The following is a 16012-nucleotide window of genomic DNA, read 5'->3' as shown; positions in this document are numbered from 1 at the left end:
CAAACGACTCGAGTCCAATAACCCCGAGTCACGCAATGTGTCCGTCTAAACATCCCGGGGGTGGCAGAATGTGGGTCAGAGTTTACGTCATACAAGAGAACTGCTCCGTCAGAACAATAAACGACATCCTGCAGACATACAGCGGATGCAGTGACCTGAAACTATTTGCTCTGCAGGCCCTATAGCGTGGTTATGTCCACCTGATTTCAATCTATTAATACCTTCTTCTTGTTATTGCTATTTCTTCAACTTTAAGCATATAAACACAACACTGTACTACTTGTGTGAGCAAGAGGTTTTTTTCCTGTTCACCTGATAACACTTTTACTTTTTTTCTCTTCAAAGTTGAGTCATAACATAAGTGATTGAAACAACAAAAACAAATATATATCAAATGCAATGTAATTAACGCCAACGGAGATTCATAATTTGGATGTTTTGATTGTTAATTCATTGTCATGAAAATTTAAATCCACGACATAATGTATACAGAAAAGACTTACCTTTCCTCCAAAATGCACAGATCAGTCAATCTTCGGTAAAAAAAATTCCGTTACAACGACAGCAGTCAGTTCATGCAGCCCAAGCTGTAATGGTAACAGACATCAGGTGAGTGTATCGACAGATTGGAGGTATTCCAGTTTGTATATTGGAAATAATACGCATTTTCCAAGAACTGATCTATCTACATCATATAAACAGATGCACGTATATCCTTATTTTTGTTTCATTCTCACCCACAGCTGACGATTTAAAAAGAAATTTTTTTCTGTACTGACGTAACTGGTATACCGGAACTCTGGTGATATATGCTCTTTTTACCATAAACTTGTATTCGTCTGAAGCGGGCGAGAGAGTGCAGTTGTAATGTATTAGCCTAGCGCACCTGCATATCACACCAAGTCGCTTCTGTCCGCATGCGGTGTTTACGCTTCTCCAGAGAACGCTACAGTTACCACGAGGACGAGATAGTCTACACCCACAACACATGTTTACACATGCATTTAACACCTACATATTGTCTAACGGAACTTTGACATTGTTAGTCAACGTTACAAGCAACCAGATGTTTTTTACCTGACCTGCGCCCAGCTCGCATCTGTCTCCTAACACAGCATAAATCTCTCCTTTCAATTTGCGTTTAAATTCAATACTCTATTTACCCACACTATGAAATTTTGTCAGCGGTGAAAAACAAATTAGTCGATCTATTTAAACCTCCGTATTGTGCTGGTGTCGGTACTTTTTCTCCCCATGTAACCATCTTTTTCCATGTTCAGTTTAGTCTGCACTGAGACAATGTACAGAAATAGCGCACATGCATTATAGTCTTGGCTAATCTTATGTCTTTGTCAACAAGGCCTTTGAGCTTAAAACTAACGTGGGGCGTAGGGCAGACACAGTCTATTTCACACTGCTGACTACAGTTCTTAACTACTGTGCGATTGGTATACTTATTTTCAAAAAAAAAAACAAAAAAAAAAAAACAAAGAACAAAAACTGACCCAGTCGGTGGCCTAATGTTTAGAACGTCCGCCTCGAAGTTGTGATCAAACCCGGGTTGGGTCATACCAAAGACTTTTAAAATGGTACTTGTTGCTGTCACGCTTAGTTTTCAGCACTGAGAAATGAGAGCAAGGAAACAGGACGGGTTGGCCCAGTGTCAGTATAATGTGACAGGGTCGGGTGTCACATCTGGTGTCTTCGGCATGACACATCAGTGGCGGCACCACTTTGGTGACTTGGACACAATATATGTACACACACCTAATGACTCTTCGTCGTCATATGACTGGAACATTGTTAAGAACGACGTGAAACCCAAAGCATACACACAAAATAAAATTAAAAAAAAGTATTCTGTGTGATATTTATTTATTTGACTGGTGTTTTACGCCATACTCAAGAATATTTCACCTATACGACGGCGGCCAGCATTATGGTGGGGGGGAAACCGGGCAGAGGCAGAGGGAAACCCGCGACCACCCGCACGTTGCTGATAATCAGTGTGAAACGGTTTAATCGGGAAACATTGGTAGCCAGCAAGGATCTGTTAAAGGAGCTAGTGTATACAGAAAAGGCAACCAGCTAATTATTCGACCCAAAAGATAGACCCTGGATAATTAGTTATGTGACCGGTCCATCCACAAATAAACCCATGAATTCGATACAACGCGCGGTTTTCGAGTTACGTCATTATTTTTGCATTACTTAGTCCCCAAGTATTCAGAGCATCATTTAAAGGACTAATCTAATCTGATTACATTAGTTTTCCATATGCTGTGTACCACCCTACGTTGAGATTGGCACACTGGCCATACTGTGCCGAACAACCACAGCATCACGACCCATAGACACGCCATCACACTGTTTGATTAGCAAGGCTTCGCCCACGTCCGTAACGCTGCAAGGCGTTGTACTGTGGTGTGTCCTCGTATCGTATCATATTGTATTGTATCGTATTATTTTGTATCTTATTGTATTGTACTGTACTGGTCTTGTATTGTACTGTACGGGTGTTGTATTGTACTGTACTGGGTTGCGTTGCGTTGCGAGGTCACTCAGCCAGTATAACAACTCCAATCAAGGAACCAAATTGCAAATGAATGGACTATGTATGTTTCAGTCTAATAATAAGAGTTTACAGGCCGTTCCCTATTGCAACAGGTACGCTTAAAACAACTCCCTTAAATGCACTTCAACATCTGTTTAATGAATGGCCTCTTTTTGTTCGAAGCCAGTTTCAATCGCTGCAATTTGGAGTGAAGTTGATGGCTTCACATGGGAATTTAGCAAGTGACATTTTCAGACCATCCTATTATGATATTCTGTTTGAAGGCACAAGCAGAAAAAGAGAGCCTTTTAGTGTACGAGCGAAATATATGTACGACACAATGCAGATCGCCGACATTCAAATCTGGTACAATTTTATTCCTGCGTTTCCTCCATGGAAGTTACGTCTACCGAATATTTCACAAGCGTTACACAGAGAAGTGAAAAAGTCAGACAACTCAGAGTTTGTCTTCCTTTTCTCTAGGGATTATATTGCCAGATCGTGGAGTCACTATCTATAGGTTTTAAAAGATGCCTCAAAGTGCCCGGATACTGACAAAAATTTTGTGTCCCAGAAATCCACCATAGTAAGGGGTTTAGACTTACAGATGCAGTATCGATATTTTGCTGCTGAATTGACTGGGTTTCTGTGTGCGTTGCATTTTTTTAGCAGATTTGAAGTCAGCAAGAGCCGTTATCTTCACGGATTCTCTAAGTGCGATACTTGCTTTACAGAATTTTACGCCAAGGAAATGCTCTCCAATCATTTTTGATATACTTCATTTATGTACCTGTTTATTCTACCAAGGTGTGGAAATCCGTTTTGAGTGGGTCCCAGGCCATTCTAGTATTGCAGGTAATGAATGGGCGGACAAGTTAGCGAAACAAGCGCTATCTCATTTACATATTGCTCAACATGGGACACCTCCACTAAAGGGAGATATTTTTATAATTTTAATAACAATGTTTCTAATTCTCACCTTGTTAGTCTTTCTTCCAAGCGAGCAGAAATCCTACGCAACAGATTGAGGACCGGGCACATTCCTACGAATTCTTATTTAAACAGATTTCATTTACATGATGCGGGTGTTTGTGATCATTGCCAGGTTGAGGAAACAATTGAGCATATGTTGTTCCGATGCCCACAATATACTCTCCAGAGACATCGCTATTATGCGGAACTACTCTGTGCTGGCATTACAGACCCCTGCCCAGACAATGTTTTAAGGCCTGGCAAGAAGTCTGGTAGAGTCTTCGAAGCTACAGTAAGGTTCCTGCTCCCATGTGCCAGGAGAAAATTAAGAGTATAGTTCATTCCCATCTCCATGTTATAATGCATTAATGTCATCACACTACTTGGTTTCAGCATAGATCGTGGCGTGCATCATTCATTAGAATGGAAACGCCATTAAACAAACTACCACCACCACCAAGAGTTTACAGCCAATAAGGAAATGCCAAGGCCATCTTTAGAAGATTTTTGATTGGATAAAGTTCATGAGTCTATCTTCCCTCATTTTCTGAGTGTCCCTTTATGTCAGGCGTTTAACGTTTGACTTCTTATTAGTGTGTGGCCCAAATGGCTGCAAAGTTCATTGAGGTTGTGTGTTCAAATTTAGCTCTCAATGATTCTGTTGCCGCCAGAGGGCTAGTGAAAAATCGATGATTATGACGTTAAGCAACTGTGAAATAAAAAATAAATAAATAAATAAATATTTTCATACTCTTGCACACATGACCACATATACGCCAGAAACATCTTTCGCTCATTCATCGTCACATGAAATGAATGAGTTTAAGAGTCACGGATCATAGTTTATGCATTGTGCACTCAGCTCGTTAAATTAGGTCTCGCAACCGTCAGAACCTTTTCTTCGTCACAAACATCGTATCTAATGTTGGGAGACCTCGTTTTTGCACACGAGTAGACATTAGACAGGTAAAAGTCATCCAAATTTGTACACACCAATGTAAAATCTCAGCTACACTTCACTTTCTCCTAATTAAGCCTACCATTGAATGCAACCGTTTAGATGAGTTTTATTCCGCCAAAAACTTTTTAAAAAATTGTTTTGAATATAAGTTTTCATTTCTATTAAGTCGTACATTTTTGAGGGGTGGGAAGCCAGCCGTGGTCTAGCGGTTAATGGTGTTTGACACACGAGCTGCGGTTCAAAACCGGCCTGGGACATCGAATTTTTAGATTCCTCTGCTCCCACTGTTTGTGGGACCATCGTGACATGTGTTAATGCTCACTGCAAAACATGGTGATCAGTTTAACGGCTGGAGAAAACGGGAGTCTCCTGGGTTAAACCTCTGGCCTTTGGCAAACTATTCACGAACTTTCCCACATCTGACGTACAGATATACACACCATACTGGTGGAAGACTATTGGTCTTCAACGAACGTTTGTCTGCGCCAACGGCTTGGTTGAACGCTTATTGTCGCCTAATGAAGAGTAAGAGTGGCAGGAAGAAACAAAACCCAAGACAGGGTTTGAACGCGCTCCACAAGTTTGCCGTAATGATTCAAAGTGACTCACTTTTAAGGTCACCTCACACCTACATAGATACAATCTCAGATAACAAGACAGCAGCGTGGTAAAAGATCGTTTCAAAACCTGTTTTTGTCTGACAAATGTAGCAATGCCTTAAGGTTTTGTTCGCCAAACTGTGGCCACTATATAATAAAGGCCAACCGTATATGAAGTAAATCTAGAGCAGCGACAACAGTATGATAATTGAAAAAGTCATCCGTATATCTCTTACCCGTCATCGACAGCTTTCTGATGACGTCATCAAATCAGCTCGAGACTGAGAAAGAATAAAACCGTGCAGCTTGACATCTCGTGCTGAGTGAACATTTGGCGCATGACAATGAGGCTAAATTCCCTCAGAATACGAGGTTACCGCAAAAGAGAATTGTTTGTAAACGCCCACGATCATTTTATGGTTGTCTTTTTTTATCGTCCTCAGAAGCTGTTCGTTCTTTCATATCTATAATGCATTACGCCTGTTCCGCAAAAACAAGTCCACATTTATATTTATGTAGCGTTCAGATGACTGTGTCATTTACACACATATGCAGGATATAAGCTGTAATACACAGACTCGTGCGCAAACGTTTTAACCTAAGTCAATAAATAAGAGCCTTTTTACGCCAGACTTCTCAAACGGGTGGGTCGCTCTTATTTGGTACTCATTTCTAAGTGAATGACCGCACAGGAATCTATCATGAGCATGTTAAAACCTGGAAGGATTCTAAGCGTGTTCTTGCACTGAAACCTATAGTTAGGTTGGCTTACTACTGATTAATTGACTTACTAATTGACTGATTGACTGGTCATTCGACTGACTGACTGAGTGATCAATTGACTGATTGACTGGCCCATTGACTGGCTGGTCAGTTGACTTACTGAGTGACCCGTTAACTGACTGGCTGGTTAGTTGACTTACTGAGCGGCACACCGACTGGCTGGTTAGATGACTTACTGAGTGGCCCGCGGACTGACTGGCTGGTCAGTTGACTTACTGAGTGGCCCAGTAACTGACTGGCTGGTTAGTTGACTTACTGAGTGGCAAACTGACTGGCTGGTCAGTTGACTTACTGAGTGGCACACTGACTGGCTGGTCAGTTGACTTACTGAGTGGCCCACAGACTGACTGGCTGGTCAGTTGAATTACTGAGTGGCACACAGACTGGCTGGTCAGTTGACTTACTGAGTGGCCCACTAACTGACTGGCTGGTCAGTTGACTTACTGAGTGGCACACTGACTGGCTGGTCAGTTGACTTACTGAGTGGCACACTGACTGGCTGGTCAGTTGACTTACTGAGTGGCCCACAGACTGACTGGCTGGTCAGTTGAATTACTGAGTGGCACACAGACTGGCTGGTCAGTTGACTTACTGAGTGGCCCACAGACTGACTGGCTGGTCAGTTGACTTACTGAGAGGCCCATCGACTGACTGGCTGGTCAGTTTACTTACTGAGTGGACCACTGACTGGCTGGTTAGTTGACTTAATGTGTGGCTCACTGACTGACTGGCTGGTCAGTTGACTTACTGTGTGGACCACTGACTGGCTGGTCAGTTGACTTACTGAGTGGCCCACTGACTGACTGACTGCTCAGTTGACTTACTGACTGGCTGGCCTACTGTCTGACTGACTGAACAACAGACCGACTAACTGGTTGGCTGACTGTTATTTCAATGACTGGTTTACTTGACTGTTTAATTTGAATTGGTGGAATTAATCTATGGCTCATAGACTCACTGGTTGGCTCACTGGTTGACTGATAGACTGCCTGAGTGACTAGCAGATGGACTGACTGACTGGCTGATTGACTCACTTGCTGAATGGATAACTAGTTATTTGGATGACTGACTGCCTGGTTGGCCAACTGACTGATTAACCGGTAATATGGTAGGCTGATTGACCGATTGACTGACTGATTGACTGGCATAATGACTGACTGACAGACTGATTATATATTACACCCGGCGGCCGATGGAAACCACAAAGAAAACCTTTGCCGGCCATAGGCAAAGGAGATCGCCCACATCTTGAAGACATTTATACCTCGAGAGAGACGTCAGAAAAATCGTAGAAATCAGGAAACATATGTGATCTGACTAGTTGATCTGTTATTCCAAAGACTTCCAAGGTACTCTACCCGGCCTTGTATTTGTTCAAATGGGCTTTGTCCTATGTGCTTGCATGAAGGCATTTCCCTGGCAGCGCTGAAGAGCGATTTGCCTCCCCATTATGTGGTCCCAAATCACCTTTCCAAAAGCAGTTTCGTTTTGGCCCGGTGAAACAGAATTCACGTAATGAGGGCCATGTGCCAATAGAGCCAATTGAGACTAGGTATAGAGCAATGAGAACATCTGCATGCAAACCGAATTTACAAATCAGAAAAAGGCATTGTTGGTCCAGACAGCCTGACTTATATTTTGCAGTTTCAACTGTAAAATTTGCAAGCTGTGTCAAACGACTATTGGCAGTAAGACATGCAAATAACTGAAAGCTTAAAAACAAAGAAGACATCATGAGGGAGGTGGCCTCAGTGGCTGAGTGGGTAGAGTCTTTATCGAAGGTCCAGAGCCTCTCGCCGAAGCGACAGCTGTGAGTTCAAACCATGCTGACGACGTGGGATATATACATGTTGTCATTTTGCAGCGTCGTCGTTTTTGTAAGTAGCAAACAGTTGCTGTTTATGTGGAATTACCATTTTGCGACATGGGATTACCATAATCAATTCCAGTTCATGAGGCCTTCCTCTCCGGCCGTACGTGGGAAGGTCTTTTAGCAACCTGCGGATGGCCGAGGGTTTCCCCAGGGCTCTACCCGGTTTCCTTCCACCATAATTCTCGCCGCCGTCTTGTAAGTGAAATATTCTTGGGTACTGCGTAAAGCACCAATCAAATAAATGCACGATTACGATTTTGTGCGCCCCATTATTTCACTCTTTTTTACAGAGATCATATTAATGCCTGGAATCGGCAATGCCTTCAAGATGAGACATGTAAAGAAAAATAAAATAAATTTTCCTGGATAATTGAGTTATTTAGATATGATAGGGTATATCTTTCTTTGCAAATGAGTGAAATCCATGATCTAGGAGAAACAGAGACAAAATGCTCACGGCTGGTGCAAATAAACATATAGTTCTCAACTGCGCTCAGAGCGAAAGGCATTTCTTATGTACAGCGGAAATCCAGCGCTCAGCAAAAGGTTATGCAAAACAACTTCGCTGTCAACATGTGCCGCTAGGGGGCTTTCATACGGGCAACATTTCCTAGCACGTGCGCTGCACATTGACTTCAAACAGCCACCGAGAAAAAATCCAACGTTTGAACAAATGTGTGTCTGTCGGCTGTATTAAAAGTATAAACGATTTATAAAGCAAATAACTTTTCTCTCGCCAAACGTGTTTGTAATTTGAAATGTATACAAAGGAAAGCATTTGCTAATGCGATGTTTGTTTGCCCCGTAAGAAGAAAAGTGGCCCAAAGGGCTACAAGTGAATAAACACATAATATCAGCGCAAATTAGTTTTTATATCAACGTTTTAAAAGCCTTACCGATCAGCTCAAACATGGGTAAGGTGAATATTTCTGTTTTGTAAAGTAAGAAATGTCGCATGACATACTCTGAGGAAATAAACTAAAAACAATCGCTTATACTGTCTGATATAAACAAATGTGGTATAAAAATATAAGTAGGATATTGTTGTATTTCGCTGTGTGGTATAAACATAAATACGATATTGTGGCTTTCAAGGGTGTGGTATACTCAGGATATTGTGTAATTAAACAAAGTGGTATAAACATATTGTGATGTATTGTATTAGTGTGGTACAGTGACATTAACACATAATTATGGCATTTTGGCTTTCAAGGGTGAGGTATATGCATGGTAGTGTGGAAATAAACAAAGTGGTATAAACATATTGTGTTGTGTTTTAATAGTGTGGTACTGTGACATTAACACATAATTATGGCATTTTGGCTTTCAAGGGTGAGGTATAAACATAAACAATGTAATCCGGTCTAAAAGAGTGTGGTATAAAATTACCATAAAATTAATCCATTAAACAGTGCGGCATGAAATAATTATGGTACAGTGTCTGTAAAGCATCTGGTATAAAATAACTATGGCACACGAGTGTAGCATAATATAAGAATGGAACTGTGACATTACACAGTGTGCTATATAAATATAACCATGGTATCATACAGGAATTAATGTGCATTCTATAAAAAGACAAAAAGATAACAGCATTCTCGTAAACCAAAGTACTTTTAAAGACCCTTCTTGGTTTGATCATCGTATAAACATTTAACTCATTACCGTTTTGAAAAGGGCTTGTCACAAATGTGAAAGGTGGTTACTACATCTATACTGAGCATTTCTTCCCGAAATCATGATAAGTAAAGCAAATAAAATACACGCCCTGTGATATACAAGAATAGCAAAAGAAATATTAACGGCATTCTTTATCTAATGTTCCATCGTACTAATGCATAGCTGAGGCAAGCACACTCTACCCATAGATTGCCCTTAAGGGTGTGTACACTAGGATAACAACATGCGCTAATCATGAGTCTGACAAGCGTATATTGTTCCCAGGCATGAATCAAAACCACGCCTTGTATCGCGAGAAGTACCTGAGATGGTGATGAAACGCAGGTGAGAAAACAAAGCAATGCCATGGCAAAAAATAAAGTTAATTTTACACCTGTGGTGTATTATGCCGTTTGGTTATTCTTGACAACTAGATAAAAATGCCTTGTGTTTTGAGTTTAATTTGGACTGTACTTTTGACACAAATACAGTAATTTCTTTTGAAAATAATCGCACAAACCAATACATGTTCAAAGAATAGCACGATTCACAATAATTCATGGCAAAGCACAGAAGCTTACATTCTAAATACAGAAATAGAAATAAACCAATATATATATACATAAAAGCTTAGTTGACTCAGATCATTAAAGCGCTGGCTTGCTGTGACTAATGAGGTCTCGGACTCGAATCCAGCTGGGTGGGAGGGGGTCTTGTAAGTAAGTCTTCAGCTACAGACGCCGAAGCCAAAACTGAAGGGATGTTCCCTGAAGGGATGAGCTTTGTGTAGCTAGAAAAGCTAGACCTAAGAGGTCATGAAGGTCACGGCATGTGAAGTCAAAAGTAGACATTTTCGGCTTAACATAGTAGTATGAGACTCAGTTGTGAATTACAAAAGTGCTTTTTGACTTTACAAATTCTGGGGCCAATGAGGTCACCGTCGGCTTCCGAGGTCATTATTTTGTTTCTCATTTGTTTTGTCCTGGACATCGTCCGGTTCCACGTTTAAAACTTGCTAGAAAAGAGTAATACATTAAGCCTTCACATCTAGATACGGAAAGATAACCACCATACATTCAAAAAACTAACTGTGTGATGCCAGAATGTATACTGGTGCTGAAGCAGATTATTCTGTTAAAGTGAACTGAAAGTCTGAATTACTTAATAAAACAGTATTCCAGAAATGTTCGAAAAATATATAAAAAGTAAATAGTAAACTATCGTCAGTACCTAGCCACTCATTTGGTGACGTCATGTTGCCATGTTATCTACAGTGACGCCCCAAAACCTAGGAGCTTTTCCGAACAGTCAGTATCAAACAATGTGACAGTAAGAAAATATAAACAAAAACGCATGATACCCAATCAAAGAGTACCAGCCCTGTTCCGTGTTCAAAGGATTGATGTTTCTTTTAGTTTGGCGCTCGGTCAGGGCGATGCTCGTAGACTACAAGCGTAGTCCTGCTCGTCCTCATCCTGCATGGGTGTAAGCATTTGGCACCCCTGGCTGTACTGACATCAAGGAATTTACCGAACATAGCACGACCTTCAGATTTATAACAGATCATTTCATTCAGATGTTGGGAAGATATTTTCGTAATAAATCTGACTTTGCTAAGGAAAAATAATGCAAAGTCACTATATTTTCCTTCAAGTCTCCCGAGGTGGTTTTATTGCCAGCTCACCCTGACAAATTCCTGCAGTATCCTGCCCAAGATGTACGCATTGTGACGGGCAGCCGTTCTCAGTTCCCGGTTCATAAATGTGTGGTTCAAAATGCATCAGTTTAACACTTAAGCTAACCACAAAATCCAATTTATTGCATCGAAATCTGTCTATCAACTGTAAGAAAAAACACTGACAATCGAAAGCTAATAGGTTTTTTGACGTAACGGCCAATTATCGACGCTTTCAGCGCTAGTGATTGGCCAAGTCATAAGGTCTTCTACTACATGGCTACTCGGAGTGAATTGTCCGTCAGTGCCATATCCCCAATACTGAACTTCATCTTCTCGGCTTTCAAAGCTTTATAGTTTTTCACATATATTTCTGTGAAAACTGTGTCCTATATCATTTTCCCTATGTATCTATAGTGGCAGACTTTATGTTCACTTTAAATATAACCCACATATTCTATTAATTCAACATATATGTTCTATTAGACGAACAAGATATTATGATGAATATGACAGAATATTATATTACAATGACTGAATACATTCTAACATCACTCAGGCAACAGATCAATTTTTTGAATGTATATATCCATGTATTTAACATACACTTACATTTTTGGCTTCCTGAGCTAACTTATCATGTTTCAACAAATGTTTTTGTCACGTAACTGAGCTCCTTCTGGAAAATACGATACATTATCGGGATTTGTTATGTTTTCAAAAGAATTTTGCATTTAAACGCAAATTGCACTGGAAAGGAAAATATAAAATAATTTTCAAGATAAAAATGTCAATGAAAACATTAGAGTAGGACCTTTTCCCAATGACTAAGTAAGGTTTGGCCAAGCCAGGATATCTATAAAGACTTGAATATTCGAATTTTCAGCTTCTGGGGTGGGGGGGGGGATACTATAAAAATAAATATTTAGAAGAAAAAAGCGGCATCCTCCAAAAATCTCTCTTTAGCCGTCGTTCTCTAAGTCAATTCACATTCAGCCCTTTTCAGCTGGACAGCAATTACATTCACCTCATCGAATATCTAAGTAAATATTTACGCCTACCATCTTACGCAACAAGAATTCCAAAACGACCAGGCAATAGAGAGGTAAACACAAGCGCGGTTTTGTCTATGTTACTTTCTCACCAGGCATTGAACACACGGCCACCTGGTGGCCACGTGGGGTATTACTCATTAGTTTCTGTAGCACGTGGCAAGATCACGAGACACATCGGTAGTTCCTTCGCACGCGCACTGATGCCGTTATGTCAGATTTGAACACCCGCTTTTTCCTGCCCTGTCTTTACATTCTATACTATACTGAGGAACAAAAGAAACTATATATATGTTATAAAGTTTGATCACATATTTTCTTGCTGGAGGAAAATGATAATGTTTAAATAAACACAAAGTTTTTTTCCCCGTGGTTATGAATTATATTTATTTTCTAATTATCCGTTTTATGAGGATAATTTAAATTTGTAAAACCTTCCCAGTGACACCTAACGGATCGGTATATATATAGTTTCTACTGTTCGCCCGTATATCATCCAACTATAGTAAAAATGGTATTACTCGGGTGTTGTATTGTATTTAAATGCATGGTAGGACATGTTCTGCAGGGAGAGCAAAGTACACTTTTACTGAAAGGCTTACTATTCAACATTTGCCTAAAAATGACGTCTTATTTAATGTTTGTTCTTTTATACTCGTGATTTATTGCATTTATGGGAAACATGAACTAATAAATTACTAGAAAACAAAGTTAAATGTGCGTTGCCGGGTTTCACGGCAATATCGTCAACATTACCATTTCCTTTAGTTTGGGATATGTGTTGTGTTCAACATAATGAGAAAGGAAAGAAAAAAAACAAATGGTAAGACTGGACAGGAATAAACTGGTTTTGAACCTGAGACTGTTACATGTCGTTGGTAAATGTGCAATGGACCTGTTACAGCCAATAAAATGTCAGTTGTTTTCAGATGGCCGCGCTTTTGCATTGTACCTTTTGGTTTACTGCAGATAGTGTAATATTCAGAGCTTTTCCAAATTTGGGTATGTATAGAAATACATAAACATGTTCTACTAAAGAAGGCCAGAGGGCAGAGCGCCCTAGAAGATTAAGCCACATGTCAAAGGGGTAAATTGCACACGTGCTTCTCTGACACCTAATCTTTGATCAATTAATCTCTCTAGGTTTCTTTTAACTTTGATAGATGCCAGTTGCGTTCACGTTGGGTGGAAATTACCCTTCAAGTTCGAAGTACAAACACTCGGCTTGACTCTACAAACTTTGAGACTCTTAGAATCACGCTTAGATTTCCTCCGTACATAAACGGTGACAAATAGCGGACATGAAGCACATTCCACACGACCTACATACACATCTGTGACAGAATATAATATAGAACATAAAACGAATAAAAAGATATACGCCGTATTCTCAAAAAGTGTCTGACGCTAAAAATCATTGAAAAATGTTTCTAATTTTTAGTCGTGGCTGCTCTAGTTTCTTTCTTATCTTTTAGGAAACACCAATTGAAGGCGTTTGAACTCTGTCAGGGAACTTATGTGCTTCAGGTATGTTGCATGCTAGAATCCATGAAGCAAAAGTCATTACTACTTTCAGAAAATTAATCTCTTAAATTTAACATAAAATCATAAAAAAACATAAAATTATTCCGTTAAGAATAACATAAGTATTCTATTAATTCATCATAAACATTCAATTAAAATAACAGGATATTATGTTGAATGTGATAGAATATTGTGTTATAATAACAGAAAAAATTCTAGCATCACTCCAACAACAGATTTTATGTTACAATTAACAGATTAATATCTTGAGTGCAAGGACGAAAACATGGGGCTTAAAAGTGAACAAAACCAGGCGATAAAACCCCTGAGTTACCCCTATAAAGCCTATATAACACTGACGGTTTGGCCCTCGTTACCTAAGTGTTCACAGGAAAGCGCGGAAAACGAATACAACAGGCATAAAGAGAACATCCCGAGCACTCAAATGGCCCTTATAACGTTGCAGGACAAACTTGGCTTGCACAATCCGGTGTATGCTTGTAAAATTTGTGCGTATTATATAGCTTCTGCAAAGGACAAAATAAAAATGCTACCCCTTATAAACTGTAAGTTCATCTTGCGAACATGTAACTATGTCTTGATAAAACGCTCAAAGTAATGTTGTACAGGTCTCGACGTAAGACGTAGGAATATAGTACATGTATGGGCCTACCTCGCACAACTAAGTTTTGTCAAAAGCCTTAGTTAAAGTCACGAGCCCCATTGAAAGATATTTCTTGTGGAATTTCTCGCACCGAATACAAACTGTAGAAATCCCTTTCGACATTGCCTCTGCAAAGTTCACAGAGTAATATTCGTGAGAGATTCTATAAGATATGACAGATTTTTTTTGCTCGATCGCACATGACCTCAACAGTCATGGTTCATTTGTTTGATTAAAATACAAACAGAAAATCTGAAATATAGAAAGCTGACAGTTATAAGCAACTATTACCACATGTCGTGCGACATGATGCACGACGAAAGATTTGGTCAAGTAATATTGCTTTAACATGAATATGTTAGGAAATTAGTCCACTGATTGGTGGAGTGAAAAGGTACAAAAGATTTATTTATTTATTTATTTATTCATTCATTTAGTTATTTACTTAGTTAGTTAGTTAGTCAGTTAATAGGTGTTTTAAGCCGGTCGAAAATGTTCGAGGAAACCAGCATAACCCGGGAAAAACCACATGATAATCAGCAGATTGCTGGACGACCTTCCCAGGTATGACCTGCTGGAAGGCCTTCCCAGGTACGACCGGAGAGGAAGCCAGCATGAACTCCAAGGCAACTGTGATGCACAAGAACGCTTGCCATTAGAAAGTCCCCAGGTACAAAAAACACATAAGTTTTATCTTATTCTAGGTAAATTCAGTGCAATACCATTTTGATGTGTAAATAATCAGTTTCAATCAAAGGGCATCTGAGAGTACATCTCTTTCGAAAATAAGTCAGAATTCGATGGTATTTAGCAGATTTAGGACAAGATCAGAGATTCACCCTTCTATCCACAATTTCTTTCTGACCGATTCGAAAACAAAAGATAAAAAGAAGCACTATATTTTTACTTCTTAATATACAATTTATGATGTGTCCCAGCATACGATAAAGGTCTCTAAACTCTTTTCGTGGGACAAAAAAACTGACTTTTAACTACGGGGCCATCTTGTTCAAAACTGGTTTAAGACTTAACTTTAAGTCAAGTCTTTAATTTTGTACTTAACCTAAAGACATTGTGTAACTTTATATTAAATATATATGAAGTAAATCTGCTGCTGGTATACTTTGACTTCGGAGAACTGCATTGGCTGTTGAGTTTGGCTATAAATTTAAATATAAAATAGGACTGAGTACCAGCATTAGCTAATATACTTTCGAACAACTACGCCCAGTTTGTCCTAAGGCCCCAGCGGTAGGTCCGTAAGTTAAATAGCCTTCTTTGTTGACGTCAGTGGTGATTCATGTTACTGTAACAAAAAAATAACCCTCTGCTGGGGGAAATAAGTCGAATGGGTGCGCTATGCTGGTTATCGGGGTACCAGTAAGTTCATCGATAACGTCATTTCAGAAAAAGAAATAAAATTCATAAAGGGGCAATTAAGACAAATAACACATGTCTAAAAAGATTTTATTCATTTTGGGAGTATAACTTTGAAATTCTTCCTTTGCGTTAAAACTACAATCTTTATTTTAGAGTTAATTTCCATGTATACTTAAATGACTGTCAGACATGGGCCTTGCGATTGTTGATTTTTCCCCATTATCTGAGCATGAAAAGTAAACAAATCCTGGATGAGTAGTCAGAATTCCGGCCATTTAACACGATTTGGATGCGCACACAACTTATAGATGCTATC

The 16012-nt window shown here is 39.6% G+C and overlaps 1 protein-coding gene across 2 annotated transcripts in view; it reads right to left on the bottom strand.

The window, feature by feature from the left end:
* Positions 1-16012, bottom strand: part of LOC135464745 (homeobox protein Mohawk-like) — a 180814-nt gene that overhangs the window by 128168 nt on the left and 36634 nt on the right. The window contains exon 2 of one of the 2 annotated variants that reach the window (XM_064742276.1): positions 504-587. The gene's annotated coding sequence lies outside the window, so the exon portion shown is untranslated. Of the gene's footprint in view, positions 1-503; positions 674-16012 lie in introns of those variants that run through there. The other variant, XM_064742277.1, reaches the window with a different exon arrangement.

Source organism: Liolophura sinensis, chromosome 4 (assembly GCF_032854445.1).
Source record: "Liolophura sinensis isolate JHLJ2023 chromosome 4, CUHK_Ljap_v2, whole genome shotgun sequence".
Taxonomy (NCBI): Eukaryota; Metazoa; Mollusca; class Polyplacophora; order Chitonida; family Chitonidae; genus Liolophura; species Liolophura sinensis.
Note: the sequence above shows the minus strand (reverse complement) of the source record. Positions and strands in the feature narration are given on the sequence as shown.